Source organism: Peromyscus maniculatus, chromosome 19, assembly GCF_049852395.1.
Source record: "Peromyscus maniculatus bairdii isolate BWxNUB_F1_BW_parent chromosome 19, HU_Pman_BW_mat_3.1, whole genome shotgun sequence".
Classification (NCBI taxonomy): domain Eukaryota; kingdom Metazoa; phylum Chordata; class Mammalia; order Rodentia; family Cricetidae; genus Peromyscus; species Peromyscus maniculatus.
The window spans coordinates 52,732,626-52,746,060 of record NC_134870.1 but is presented as its reverse complement, the minus strand read 5'-3'; the positions used below and the strand labels follow the sequence as shown (position 1 = coordinate 52,746,060).

Here is a 13,435-nt window from a genome sequence, read left to right as displayed (position 1 = left end):
GCTAGCGAATGTCTTTTGGTCTTTCATGTCTGAACCTTCTTTGTGCTGCCCATACATTGACTGAGAGTGTGCAGAACAAAGCTGATGCCTCTGTCCATGCTAAGCAGTCACAGTCAGGATAAGAGCAGTTGCGCTGCAGCAACAAGCAGCCCCCGAATCTAAGAGGGTTGGTGCAGCCAAGGCGCCCTCATCACCTATGCGACATGACCTCTACAGGTCACAGAGCCCCTTTCATCAGAAGCATTCAGAGATGCAGAGATGAAAAGTCCTCTCATACTCATGACCACAAGCATCACAGCAGGCTTAGAGATCTGTAGACAACTAATCCACAGAGACCAAGGATAGGTTTGGGAACATCTATTCCAATCTTTCTCTCTCTCTCTCTCTCTCTCTCTCTCTCTCTCTCTCTCTCTCTCTCTCTCTCTCTCTCTCTCTAGTGCAATGCAGGGAATCATACCCAGGGTCTAGCATATGAGAAGCAAGCACTCTACCACTGGGCTTTACACCCAGCCCTCCTTTTGTTTTTTTTTTTTTTGTTGTTGTTGTTGTTTTGTTTTGTTTTGTTTTTGAGACAGGGTTTCTCTGTGTAGTTTTGATGCCTGTCCTAGATCTCGCTCTGTAGCCCAGTCTGGCCTCGAACTCACAGAGATCTGCCTGCCTCTGCCTCCCGAGTGCTGGGATTAAAGGCATGCACCACCAGTGCCACCTGGTACCCAGCCCTCCTTTCTCTCTCTGTTAGCTTCTCATCCGTAAAATGAGGATGATGAAGAAGCACCCACCTCGCTGCTTTGCTGGAAGTTAAGCTGGCAGGATGGAGGTTAAGTTATCAGTACAAGACTCTGGTTCACAGAGCTTTCTGTCAGCTCTCATGATAAGAATACAGTGCTACCCGGCTTCACAGCATGACCGTCTCTGCCCAGAGCAGGCCTGGCTCTCCCCGTGGTCCCGTCAGTTCTTTTCCTAACAGTGCCTGTCCTGTTTTCATTTGTTTGGTTTTTCATTTCCTCTCTCTGGGGGAGACTGGGGACTGAATACTGAGGCAGAGAAAGGTGTGCCTATGTGTCTCTCCTACCCCCTACCAGAGATATGCAGCTCAAGTTCATCACCAAGGTCTTCGGTGTTGAGAGAAGGAAAGTGGAATTTGGAAAAGAATCCTTACTTGAGATGAAACAGTGGTAAACACAGAAATCAACTAGCCTTTGTTGAGGGTGGAAAAGGCTTTGAAAGCAACACCCATCGACTCCTTTTTCTTTCTTTCTTTTTTTTTTAAGGATGGACAAACAGAAGGCCAGAGAGGTCAAAAGACTGATTCAGTGTCAGAGTTAGGACCAGAGCCCACTTCCTTTACTCCAAAGCTTGGGACTTTCCATGTACCACCTTCAGGGACAACACGCTTCACCATCAAGACAGAGCAGGAGGAGACCGCCGTGGAACTATGGCATGTCCACTGTTCACAGGGCTCTGCTCCAGCGGAGTTATAAAGCTAAGAGCCTTATAAACATTACCTTATTAAGGCTTCTTGGAAGCCCAAGGTCACAGCTCCTCTGGGTCATGGGACACCAGTTTCATGTCCAGTGAACAGAGGACCATGTAACATTTTTCACTTGGTTTAGCAAACCTGGCTTCTAATTATAGGGTTTGTTTAACAGTCCTGAGTGGTTTATGAAGGGAGGCTTGGAGTCAGCGGCAGACGGAAAGGCGGGCTGAGGGCGTCAAATGGAAAGGCTGGGCAGGGTGGGGGTGTCTGGAGGGAGGGGGGCCCCTGCAGCAAGGTAGCAGATAGGCAGGCACAGACTGTGTGCAAACCATGCGGGGTGGGGTGGTACTTTTCTCTAATCTCACCAGCCTAGTGGGTTGTTCTCCATTGAAAACCCTTTCTCCCAACCCCCCTCTGTTAGCATAACCCTCCGGCACCTGGGGGAGAAATGTGGAGCTGTCGTCCTACAGTGAGCAGGTAGAGTGACCACCTTGTTACCACCTTGTTAGCAACCCCTGCCTGCCTCGGTACCACCTCCCATGATTAAGCATCTCATTCACAGAGACCCAGAGTGGACACGGACAGGGAGGGAGGCCAGGGAGTTATTATGAAGTTAACTAGCATTCTCTTCCTCTGCAGCCGATCTGGGGCACGGAGAACTTGCCAGAATGCGCCCTCCCCTCCCCCCCCCCCCCCATGCCAAGATTCTGAGGGCCAGCCCATCTACAGAGTTGTCACAATCCTCCTCATCCAGGACCACGCTGCTCAGTGTGCACCCTCACGTCGGAGACCCTGCAAATCCTCGCCATGTCTCGAGTCTCCCAAACCTCACGGCACCTCCATCCCTGAGTTAGCATACACAGTCACATACACGCAGACACCCCAGAATCTCTCAAACAGAAATGTTCCACACATGCTTAAAGCTAAGGTAGCGTTTTTTTTTTTCCCAAAGTGGGGGTTATTCTACATTTGGGAATAATAAAAGGGGTTTCTGTTTTTACTTCTATGCTAGATTCTACTTTTTAATTTGGGTTAAAGTAATGTATTAATACAATAGCACTTTATAAAATGTGTAAACGATGGAGTGGAGAGATGGCCCAGTGGTTAAAGGCGCCTGCTGCTCTTGCAGAGGACCTGAGTGCAGTCCCTAGCATCCCTGTCCGAAGGCTCTCAGCTGCTTGTAACTCCAGAAAACCCAGTGCCTTCTTCTGGCCTCCACGGGCACCCACCCACACGGCATATATTCACTTAGACACATACACATTAAAAAAAAAAAAAAAAAAAAAAAAAAACTCTTTAAAGCATGAATAAAGACCAGCAAGATGGCTCAACTGGGAGAATACTTGTTACCACACCTGACAACCTGAGTTCAATCCCCCAGACCCACATAAAGGTGGAAGGAGAGAACTTTCTACCCACTAGGCAAGCACCCTGCCAATGAACTGCATTCCCAGCCAGTATCCTTTGGCCTCATCCTCTCCGATGCTGAAATCACACACACACACACACACACACACACACACACACACACACACACACACACACACACGCGGTCGGGGGGGGGGCGGCTAATGATTTTTTTAAGCCTTTCTCGCCCTATCCTGAACCCTTGTAAACTGTTTCCAAGAAGCGTCCTAGACTTCCCAGTAGGAACTGAGCTCAGTGTGCCATGTGCATCACTTAAGGGACGCTTAATTAGTAACTGCTGTGTACCGGCCTGCCTTCTCCAAGAGACGGTGAGAATCCCTCAAAGCAGGCACTCGGTCTTTATCTTTGCAGCACCCAACCTGTCCATTATGAGGTCCAGAGAGGAGTCAGCCTCAGTCCCAAGAAAGGCATGAACAAATGCATGAGTGCATTAACTCCACCCCATCCTGAAATCCTCCATGCTTCATGATGTCACATAGCTCTCATGTCCCATAACGCTGTCCTCTCTACAGTGAGGTTGCTACTGACTGCATCTGCCAATGACATTGCTTCTCCCTCAACCCTTCCCTCTTTCATTTCCCAGAATCCATTCTCAGAAAACAAGACAGATGTTCCTGGATCCAGACACACCTAGAGCTGAATCTACCCAAAAACTTCAGTCACAAGGGACCATCATGTCCCTCTTGTTTAGAAACCTGGGGGGAAAAAATGAGTTTTCATTCTTCTCCAAAAAGGACTATTGGCAAATAGCATGTAACAGAAATGGGCTGACTTCCCTGTCTTGCCACCATGGTATCCAGCGCAGTGCTCTGTACACAAGAGAGGCTCACACTTTTTTTGTTTGAGGAAAGAGAGCAGCCAACATAACTGCAGCCCTCAGCAAGCAAGCTCCATCAGTGCCTGGCTCACCCTCTGCCAGCCGAGCAGAAAGCATGGATGGGCCTTTGTCACAGACTGGGTGTCATGGGTCCCAGTCACCCGGAGCAAGGCAGTGGTCAAGAAGATGGAAAGCGTGGCCCCCTGGTTCAGATCGCTTCTCAGCCGTTTATAAGGCATTGAAGGAGGGTGTGGGAGTGCATTTGCCCTCAATTCCTAAGACACTAAGGAAAGTGGTGGTGGCAGGAAATGTCATGGCTGGGAGAAGACAATTACCTTTTGAAGTAGATCAAAATAATAATAAAGTGGGGTTGGAGAGACGGCTCCGTAGTTAAGAGCACTTGCTGGACAGGAGTTTGGTTCCCAGCACCCATATGATGGCTCACAAACACCTGTAACTCTGGTTCTAGGGGATCTGATGCCCTCTTCTGCCCTGTGTGGGTACTGCACACACATGGCACACATACATCTATGCAGACAAAACACTCATTCACATAAAGAAAATAAATCTTTAAAATATTAAAATGATTATAACAGAACAACAAAGCTGGGTGTAGTAGCCTTGTGGAAAGAATTTACAAAATTAGTTCTCAGCGTGTGGAATTAGAGTCTAATCTAGAGAATGTGAGAGCTCTGAGCACCACAGTGTCTTGAGTGAACTGTGTGTGATGGAGCTTTCTACCTAGTAGTGTTGCATAAGAGACTTTTCCTGGGGAGAAGCGATACACACACACACACACACTTACACACACACACACACACACACACACACACACACACACACACACACACATCTACTCACCCCAGAAAGGAGACCTATGACTGACCAAAGTAATGAATGGACCAAAGTCCATCTTGCTGGAGCAGTGCATTTTTATCATGGTCACTAACAGGAGTATGGCTGAGGGGTTACTTACAGGAGCAGGGATGAGTCAAAAGCAGCCGTATCACTGAAAAGCTCAGTGCAACATGGATGATAACTCACAAAAGCTACAGCCCTGAAACAACTTGCACAGCTTGTAGGCAGCAGCACAGGTCTGAGAGAGCTCTCCCAGTGTGCCTAGTCAACAGTCCCCTTCCCTCACAGTGGCTTACTCCTGGAGCGCCGGGCCAGGACCCTGGAGAATCTTCTAAGTCCTTTCCTTTGCCTCCTCCGCCCACTTACCCAGATACTGAGCTTGTGTCTATCTCTGAGTCTCAAGCCCTCCCCTCCCTCCCCTTCCTCCCCTCCCACCTGACAGGGAATGTTTCAACTCTGAGGAAACTGTTACTCAGCAGGTAGGTCTGATTAGTGGTGGCTGTAACCTGTCTGTCATGGGACCTTAACCCTCTACCTCTCTTGGTTTCAGAGAACAGGGAAATCTCTACAAGCCCAGACTCATGTGCTCAGTGATGTGAAGGTTGCTACTGTAGAATGATGAGATGGATGGATGGCATGGTAGGTAGATGGTATCTGGTTTAGGTGGAAGAGTCTCTGTAGCATCCTTTCCGACCTGCTCAATCTAGCATCTAAACCGGAAACTACCTCACCCAGATTCCTGAGCTCTGGAGGAGATCACTGTGTGGAAGCTGCTGGAAGCATTGGCACATGGTCATGGTTGGAGAATTGTCTCCTCACCTATGTCCAGGGTTGAATTGCATACCCTCCTCAAATCAATATATTGAAGTCTTCATCCTCGACACCTCAGAACTTGGCCCTGTGATATGAATATGGAATATGCTTTGAACTATGAGCTCAAATGAAGTCTTTCTCCCTTGTTGCTTTGGGCAGAGTATTTAGTCACAGCAAGAGGATGGAGAACTAAGACATTGACTTTATTTGGAAGTAGGGCTTTTCAGGTGTGATTAGGATGGACTCACACAAACATCCAGTGAGGTGGTTATCCCTTAAAAGGTGGGGGATTTAGAGACAGACACAGAAGTGAGGCCATGTGGACATGGAGGCAGAAACTGGAGTGATGCATCTCCAAGTCAAGGAACTCCACAGATTGCTTACTCCTCGGAAGCTAAGCAAGAATGTGGCCCACCTTCCTTCTCATAGCCTTAGAGGATTCAGACATCTGATTTCAGACATCCTACATACACAAGCATGCACAAACATAGACCACCACCCCACACACTTGGAAGCTGAAAGCCTGGTATCATATTCAAAGGCTAGAGACCCAAGGAGTTGCTGATTTCATTCCAGGAGGGTCACAGGGCAGAACTGGGAGCTTCAAGGTCTCAGGGCAGGAGATGAATCTCAGCTGAGGAAGGGGTGTGGGAGGACTCACCCTTTCTCCCTTCCATTCCATCTGTATTTCATTGAATTAGAAGATACTCAGCCACTCTGGTGAAAGTAGGTCTCCTTTACTCGGTTCCTGATAGCAATAACACCCTATGACACACTAGAAGTAGGGTTTTACTGGATATCCAGGCATCACTTAGTCTAGCCAAGTTGAGTCAGAAGACTAATCATGACACCCTGATGGCAAGAGTGGCCTTGGCCTGGCAGGACAACTCGATTGTTATCCCACTTGAACATTCTTTCAACATATTCATTCTAACAGCACATTTTTGTGCATACTCAACCACATGCACACTCATCTATATAACTAAGGTGTTTTAAATTTGTGTCATGTGTTTAAATTATTTGTGTCGTGTGTGTGTGTGTGTGTGTGTGTGTGTGTGTGTGTGTGTGTGTATGTGTGCATGTCTGTGTACCACATGCATGCAGTACCCTCAGGGCCAGAAGAGGGCATCATATGCCCTGGGACTGGAGTTATAGATGGTTGTGAGCCATCATGTGGGTGCTGGGAATTGAACCCATGTCTTCTGGAAGAGCAGCCAATGCTCTTAACCACTGAGATCTCTCTCCAGCCCTTGTGATGTGTTCTTTTGCACTATTCGGAGTGCAGTTAATGTGTTAGGGTTGCTCCCAGGGGTTCAAATATTCAAGGCCCTGCCTCATGCTGGTAATAGCAGTAAGTCAGACACGCAGCCTCTCTGTTTTCTCTGGTGTTCTTACCACCTCCTGCTTGCACACAGCACTCCAGTCCTGCCCGGTCTTGATGGGCGGTGTGCCGCCCTCTGGGCAGTGTTAGCCCCGTTGGTCCTGTAAGTCCATTCACTGCGGTGGAAAGACATGAATGACCAAGCTGGGCCAATCTCAGCAAGTTACTGCCTGAGTTGTGGGTCAAGTTCAGGACTCCCAAAGGGGTCACAGGGATGACAGCCAGTGTTCCCACTAGACCAGGAAAGGGCTGCATGCCAACTCACCAGGACCTTTTAATGCAATCCATTCCTAGTTCCTGTCAGCATCGCATGCCAGGCTGTCCCAACGTTTGGGAGAACTATGCTACACATTGTTCCCTCCATCTCCACAACCAGTCTTCCTTGGCGAGCAGCACAAAGCGTTTGTTACTCCTTCTCCAGGACAATGAGGCAGCTCACCCACCCCTGCCATTCCCAGAGATGCTCCCTCAGGCGCTGTGAGGGAGATTCTGTCTTGGCTTGTCTGTGCAGGAGACTCGGGGAGAGAAAAAACTAATTCAGCCTGGCTGCTCACACACTTACCCACCTCACCCACACACAGATACATGGTTTTTACCCCAGTGAGATTATACCATGGATCTTCTTCACCATGTACTGCAGAAAACCTCATTAATATGTTGTGGGAAGCTTTCGAGTGTAATGTCTTTGAGAAGTCATACATCCTCTGCTCTTGCAATTGACCTGCTAACGGGAGTACATTTGTGAGAGGATGATTGGATCACAAAGTGAGTAATTATAATAATTTTGAGCTGGGTGGCGGTGGTGGCGGTGGCGGTGGCGGCGGCGGCGGCGGCGGCGGCGGCGGCGGCGCACATCTTTAATCCCAGCACTTGGGAGGCAGAACCAGGCAGATCTCTGTGAGTTCAAGGCCAGCCTGGGCTACAGAATGAGTTCCAGGAAAGGTGCAAAGCTACACAGAGAAACACTGTCTTGAAAAAAAAAACAAACAAAACAAAACAAAAACAAAAACAAAAACAAAACAAATGAACAAACAGAAAATTTGTTAGGCTGGGAGGTGGTGGCACACATCTTTAATTCTAAGACTCAGGAGGCAGAGCTGGTGGATCTCTGAGTTTTCAGCCAGCCTAAACTATAGAGTGAGTTCCAGGACAGCCAGGGCTACACAGAGAAACCCTGTCTTGAAAAATCAACAACAACAAGAAAAACTTGTTGGGACAGTATGATAGCTCAACAGATAAAGGCATATAGTGATAACCTGATTTGGACCTCTGGAATGAGAGAACAGACTCCCAGAAAGTTGTCCTTTGACCTCTATATGTGCATTATGATACACACACACATACACAATCTTAGCAACTTAAGGAAAAAGAGGTTTATTTTGGCTCACAATTTGAAAGTACAGTCCATTAGAGAGAGGAAGTCATGGGAGCAGGAAGCACAGGCTGGTCACATTGTGTCTGCAGTCAGGAAGCACAGGCTGGTCACATTGTGTCTGCAGTCAGGAAGCACAGGCTGGTCACATTGTGTCTGCAGTCAGGAAGCACAGGCTGGTCACATTGTGTCTGCAGTCAGGAAGCACAGGCTGGTCACATTGTGTCTGCAGTCAGGAAGCAAAGGCTGGTCACATTGTATCTGCAGTCAGGAAGCACAGGCTGGTCACATTGTGTCCACAGTCAGGAAGCAAAGGCTGGTCACATTGTGTCTGCAGTCAGGAAGCACAGGCTGGTCACATTGTGTCTGCAGTCAGGAAGCACAGGCTGGTCACATTGTGTCTGCAGTCAGGAAGCACAGGCTGGTCACATTGTATCTGCAGTCAGGAAGCACAGGCTGGTCACATTGTGTCTGCAGTCAGGAAGCAAAGGCTGGTCACATTGTGTCTGCAGTCAGGAAGCAAAGGCTGGTCACATTGTGTCTGCAGTCAGGAAGCAAAGGCTGGTCACATTGTGTCTGCAGTCAGGAAGCACAGGCTGGTCACATTGTGTCCGCAGTCAGGAAGCAAAGGCTGGTCACATTGTATCTGCAGTCAGGAAGCACAGGCTGGTCACATTGTGTCCACAGTCAGGAAGCAAAGGCTGGTCACATTGTGTCTGCAGTCAGGAAGCACAGGCTGGTCACTTTGTGTCCACAGTCAGGAAGCACAGGCTGGTCACATTGTGTCCACAGTCAGGTCGGTGGTCATTATGTTTTTTCTTTTCTTTTTCTTTTTTTTTCTTTTTCTTTTTCTTTTTCTTTTTCTTCTTCTTCTTTTTTTTTTTTTTTTTTTGTTTTTTTTTTTTGTTTTTTTTTTTTTTGTTTTTGTTTTTCGAGACAGGGTTTCTCTGTGTAGCTTTGCGCCTTTCCTGGAACTCACTTTGGAGACCAGGCTGGCCTTGAACTCAGCAGTGAAGAAGGCATGTGGCCTCACCTCCCAGATCCAAACTTCAATGAAGAAAGCATGTGGCCTCACCTCCCAGATCCAAACATCAATGAAGAAAACTGGCCTGGAACTTGCTATGGAGATTTGGCAGACCTTAAATTCATAGAGATCTGCCTGCCTCTGCCTCCTAAGTGCTACGACTTAGACATGTGTCTCTATGCCTGGTTTGTTTGGGTGTTTTTGTTGTTGTTCATTGTGGTGATGGGTTTTCAGTTTTGGTTTGAGTTTTGATATGGTCTCGCTATAGGTCCCAAGCTGGCCTGGATCTATGGCCCGAGCAAGTTATGGCAATTTGAATGAGAAAAGTTCCTAGTAGGCTCAGGTACTTGAACACTTGGTCCCCAGTTGGTAGTGCTGTTTGGGGAGATGGTATGGCCTTGCCGGGGGAAGTACATCACTGGGGGTGGGCTTCGAGAGTTCGTAACCCCACTTCCAGTGTGCTCCCCGTGCTTCCTGTTTATGACTGAAGATGTGATCTCACAGCTTCCTATCCCTGCCACTATGCCTACCGAGTACTGCTCTGCCCCCCTGCCAGGATGGACTCTTATCCCACTGGGACTGTGAGCCAAAATGAACTCTCTCCATAAGTCACACTGGGGACATGGTGCTTTATTGCAGTAACAGAAAAATAACTAGCACATAGGCCTCAAGCTCTTAGGAATCCTCCTGCCTCAGTCTCCTGAGAACTGATAGTGTGTGCCAGACAATGTTTTGGAGCTTAACTTTTTTTTTTTGCTTGTTTGTTTTTGAGATAGTGTCTCTCCACATAGTCCTGGCTGTCCTGGAACTCACTGTGTAGACCAGGCTGGCCTCAGACTCAGAGATCCACTTGCCTTTGCCTCCCGAGTGCTGTTACCTTTGGGGTCATGGACCCTGCCTAAAACATAATTTTTCTCACTTCTGAGCTGTACCCTTGGGGAGGATTAGTAGGAAGTCAAGGCTAAAAGCAATGGAAAGACAGGGGCGGGTTGAAATATGAAATGAAATTCATATTCCTTCTGGCTCTGAGACCCTTGGAGCCAGAAGAGACTTTCCAAGCTATTATCCAGCCTCTACTTGCATTCTGTAGTGGCAGGGAACTGCCTGTTTTATTGAGAAAGCCTACCAGCTGTATCACCCCTCACGTCTCCACTGATTATTTCAAGGTCTTTTCTGGGCTGGGGGGGGGTGGGGGGCGGGGGCGTCTCCGGTGCTAGAGTGCTGGTTTAGCGTGCACAAGCCGTGGGTTGGATAAACCTAACGTTGCATAAACCTGTGTGTGATGGCACACACCTGCAATCCCAACCCTTGGGAGGCAGATGAAGCACCAGGAGTTGAAGGCCAGCATTGTTTACAGGGCAATCAGCCTGGGCTATGTGAGATCCTGTTTTCAAAAAATAGTCTCTCCTGTGTCTCTGCCTGCACAAACTAGAGCACCTCTTAAGTCCCTTTGCAGAGTTAGAGGCAGCCATATCTTCCCTGCCTCTTTAGTCTGAGTCATGACAATGGACTTTTGGGGGTGGGGACAGGGGACAGCAAAGTCCTTGTCTATCACCCAGGCTGGCCTCCAATTCCTGGACTAACGCTGGCCTCCTGGCAGCTGGGACAATAGGTGTGCACCACCGTACCTGACTTGACAGTGGGTTTTCTGACAGTCACGCTGTTGAACTCACAGGTACTGCAGAGCCCTTGGGTGGGTGCAATGCTGGGTCCCCACAGCTCACACTGCTGATTTTTCTTTTCTGTCACAAGCATCTCCAATGTTTGCACAGCGCATGCCTGAAGTAGCAAGGTCTCCGGAGTAGGTTTTCCATGGGGATTCAGTTGGACTGGTTTTGCCTTCGCTCTGGGCTCCGTAGGTAGTACTTTATTCCACTGGACTGGAACCCAGGGGGCTGGAGAGAGGAAGCATCACTCACAGCATCCTTGTCAGATGGCTACCTCCCATGCAGAGACTGGGGAAGGGGACATCATGAGCCTTCTCCACCCACCACCTCTCACTCGCCTTCCAAAGAATGCACATGTGGCGTCTTCTCCCAGCCTGGGAAAGGAAGCAGGGACATCAGGAGTGACTGCTGTGTGCCTTGGGCGTTGAGTGCTCCATCAGCTCCATTCTAAGGAGGAGGAAGGCTAGCTTCACAGACATTAGCCCCTCAGGCTTCAAGGGGTCGAGCTGACCCCAGCCCCCTCCCCTTCTCCTGCTCACTCCATCCCCCAGGATGCACTGCGCTGCCATCCTGCCAAGCCTCCTGGCCACACAGAGAGGGAGTGGCTAGGATCCTACTGTTCCCAAAGGCAAAACTTGAGAGTGCCAGAGGTAACTCTGCCCATACTCAGAGCTGGGAATAGTAAAGGCAGAAAGAAGCACAGGCTGGCCCCCCTCCAGAAAACTCTTCCCTCAAGGACCAGTTGGTAGGTGAGGAGTGTTTTATTCTCCTAGCTGATTGGGTGCCAATTAAGATCCACAGTGAGGACCGGGCTTGGTGGTGCACGCCTTTAATCCCAGCACTCAGGAGACACTGGCAGGTGGATCTCTGTGAGTTCAAGGCCAGCCTGGTCTACAGAGTGAGTACAGGACAGCCAAGACTATGTAGACAGACCCTGTCTCAAAAAAAGAAAGAAAGAAAGAGAGAGAGAAAGAAAGAAAGAAGGAAGGAAAGAGAGAGAGAGAAAGAAAGAGAGAGAGAGAGAAAGAAAGAAAGAAAGAAAGAAAGAAAGAAAGAAAGAAAGAAAGAAAGAAAGAAAGAAAGAAAGAAAAGGAAAAAGAAAAAAGAAAAGAAAGGCGGGTCAGTGGTGGCACACACTTTTAATCCCAGCACTCGGATGGCAGAGGCAGGCAGATCTCTGTATGTTCGAGGCCAGCCTAGGCTACAGAGTGAGATCCAGGACAGGCTCTAAAGCTGCACAGAGAAACCCTGTCTCGAAAAATAAAAAATCAACAGTGTGTCTGACTTGTCCACCCCGTACCCTAGGGATGCCCTGGTTGGACCCACACAGGATGTCATGAGTCTGTTAATAGCAGGAACATGAACAGTAGGAGCAGATCACAGAGTGTGGCCCCCAGGGAAAAGGAAAGACGGGCAGCCATGGATCCTTCCCAGCCTGGGGTCCAGGTGTCTGTAAATCAGACTGTGACTGGTCAGTGGATGGCCACCTAGTGTGGACACTGACGGGAAGCCCTGAGCCATGAAGGCCAGGGACAGAGTGATGGCCCTTGGCAGAAAGGGCATGGCTGACCACTGGGAGGAGCTCTCTGCTGGCCTCCGAGCTGAGCTTCCGGCTGGCCTCTGCCTCTCATGCAGCCCCTCCATCTGCGTTTCTGACCAACACTGGAGGAAGCCTGGAGACTCAGGGCTTGTCTAGAAGTCACCAACTCCTAGAAGGGCCTGTGGTAAACCAGGCAGGCAAATGGGTAAAACAGTGTGTGGTGAGACCTAGGAAGATGCAAGCCGGGCATGTGGTAGGGAATCCTGAGGTGGTCAGGGCACGACGCCGACGCCTCAGAGATGGTGTCTGAGAGGAGAGAAGGAGCGGGGAGAAGAGCCAACATGGAGACCTGAGAATCCTGGACCACCTAGGCCATAGAGCGAGACACGGAAGAGAAAAAGGCTGCCGTTGTTCCTTAGGGTGAGAGTCCCCAGCAGGGCATGCCTGACGTGAAGCGCCTGCCTATCTGGGCAGCCTCACTGTGTGGGCCCTGGACCTCCTCTGCACAGGGAGAGGAGAGGCCGCTCAAGGTCCTGGATTTCTGGAGAAGAGATTGGCCTTCCCTGGGGCCTGCCATGTGTCACCATTCCCATCACCCGGTGACTCCCAGAAACCTCCACTGGTGTCTTTCTCTTGGGGGATGCTCAAAACATCCCAGGGCCCGCTGTCCAGCCCTGGGACTCGGGGCAGCAAGCAAGGAAGGAAATTCTCACACACGGCTCTCTCCCAGGAGTTTGCTGAGTTCCCAGGCTGACAACTGGCAACCCTCAGAAGTCCGTCCCCCGCTCCCTTCCTCCTCTCCTCCCTGCCTCCTCCTCCCCCGGCTGCCCTTCTCCAGTTTAATAACTTCCACATGGGCTCTGGCGGCTGGAGCCAAGCCCTCAGCATTGTCTGAAACCTCCAAATTTAGAAGAAATATGAAAATTGTCAACCACTCCTTCCTTAGGGGGTAAAAGAAACATTCGGCACCAGGGGCAGGTCAAGGCGAGGCAGTCACGTGGCTGGCGCCCTGGCCAATGGGGGGCCCAGAGAGGCCTCAGCACCCGCCTTGCCCCGAC

At 49.6% G+C, this 13,435-nt stretch overlaps 1 long non-coding RNA gene across 1 annotated transcript; it reads left to right on the top strand.

Annotated features, from left to right (window-relative positions):
* The first annotated feature begins 281 nt into the window (after positions 1-281).
* LOC143269496 (uncharacterized) lies at positions 282-1,678 on the top strand. Its single transcript, XR_013045924.1, has 3 exons — positions 282-345; positions 1,083-1,175; positions 1,272-1,678. It is a non-coding gene; the product is annotated as an uncharacterized LOC143269496 (long non-coding RNA).
* Positions 1,679-13,435: the final 11,757 nt, after the last annotated feature.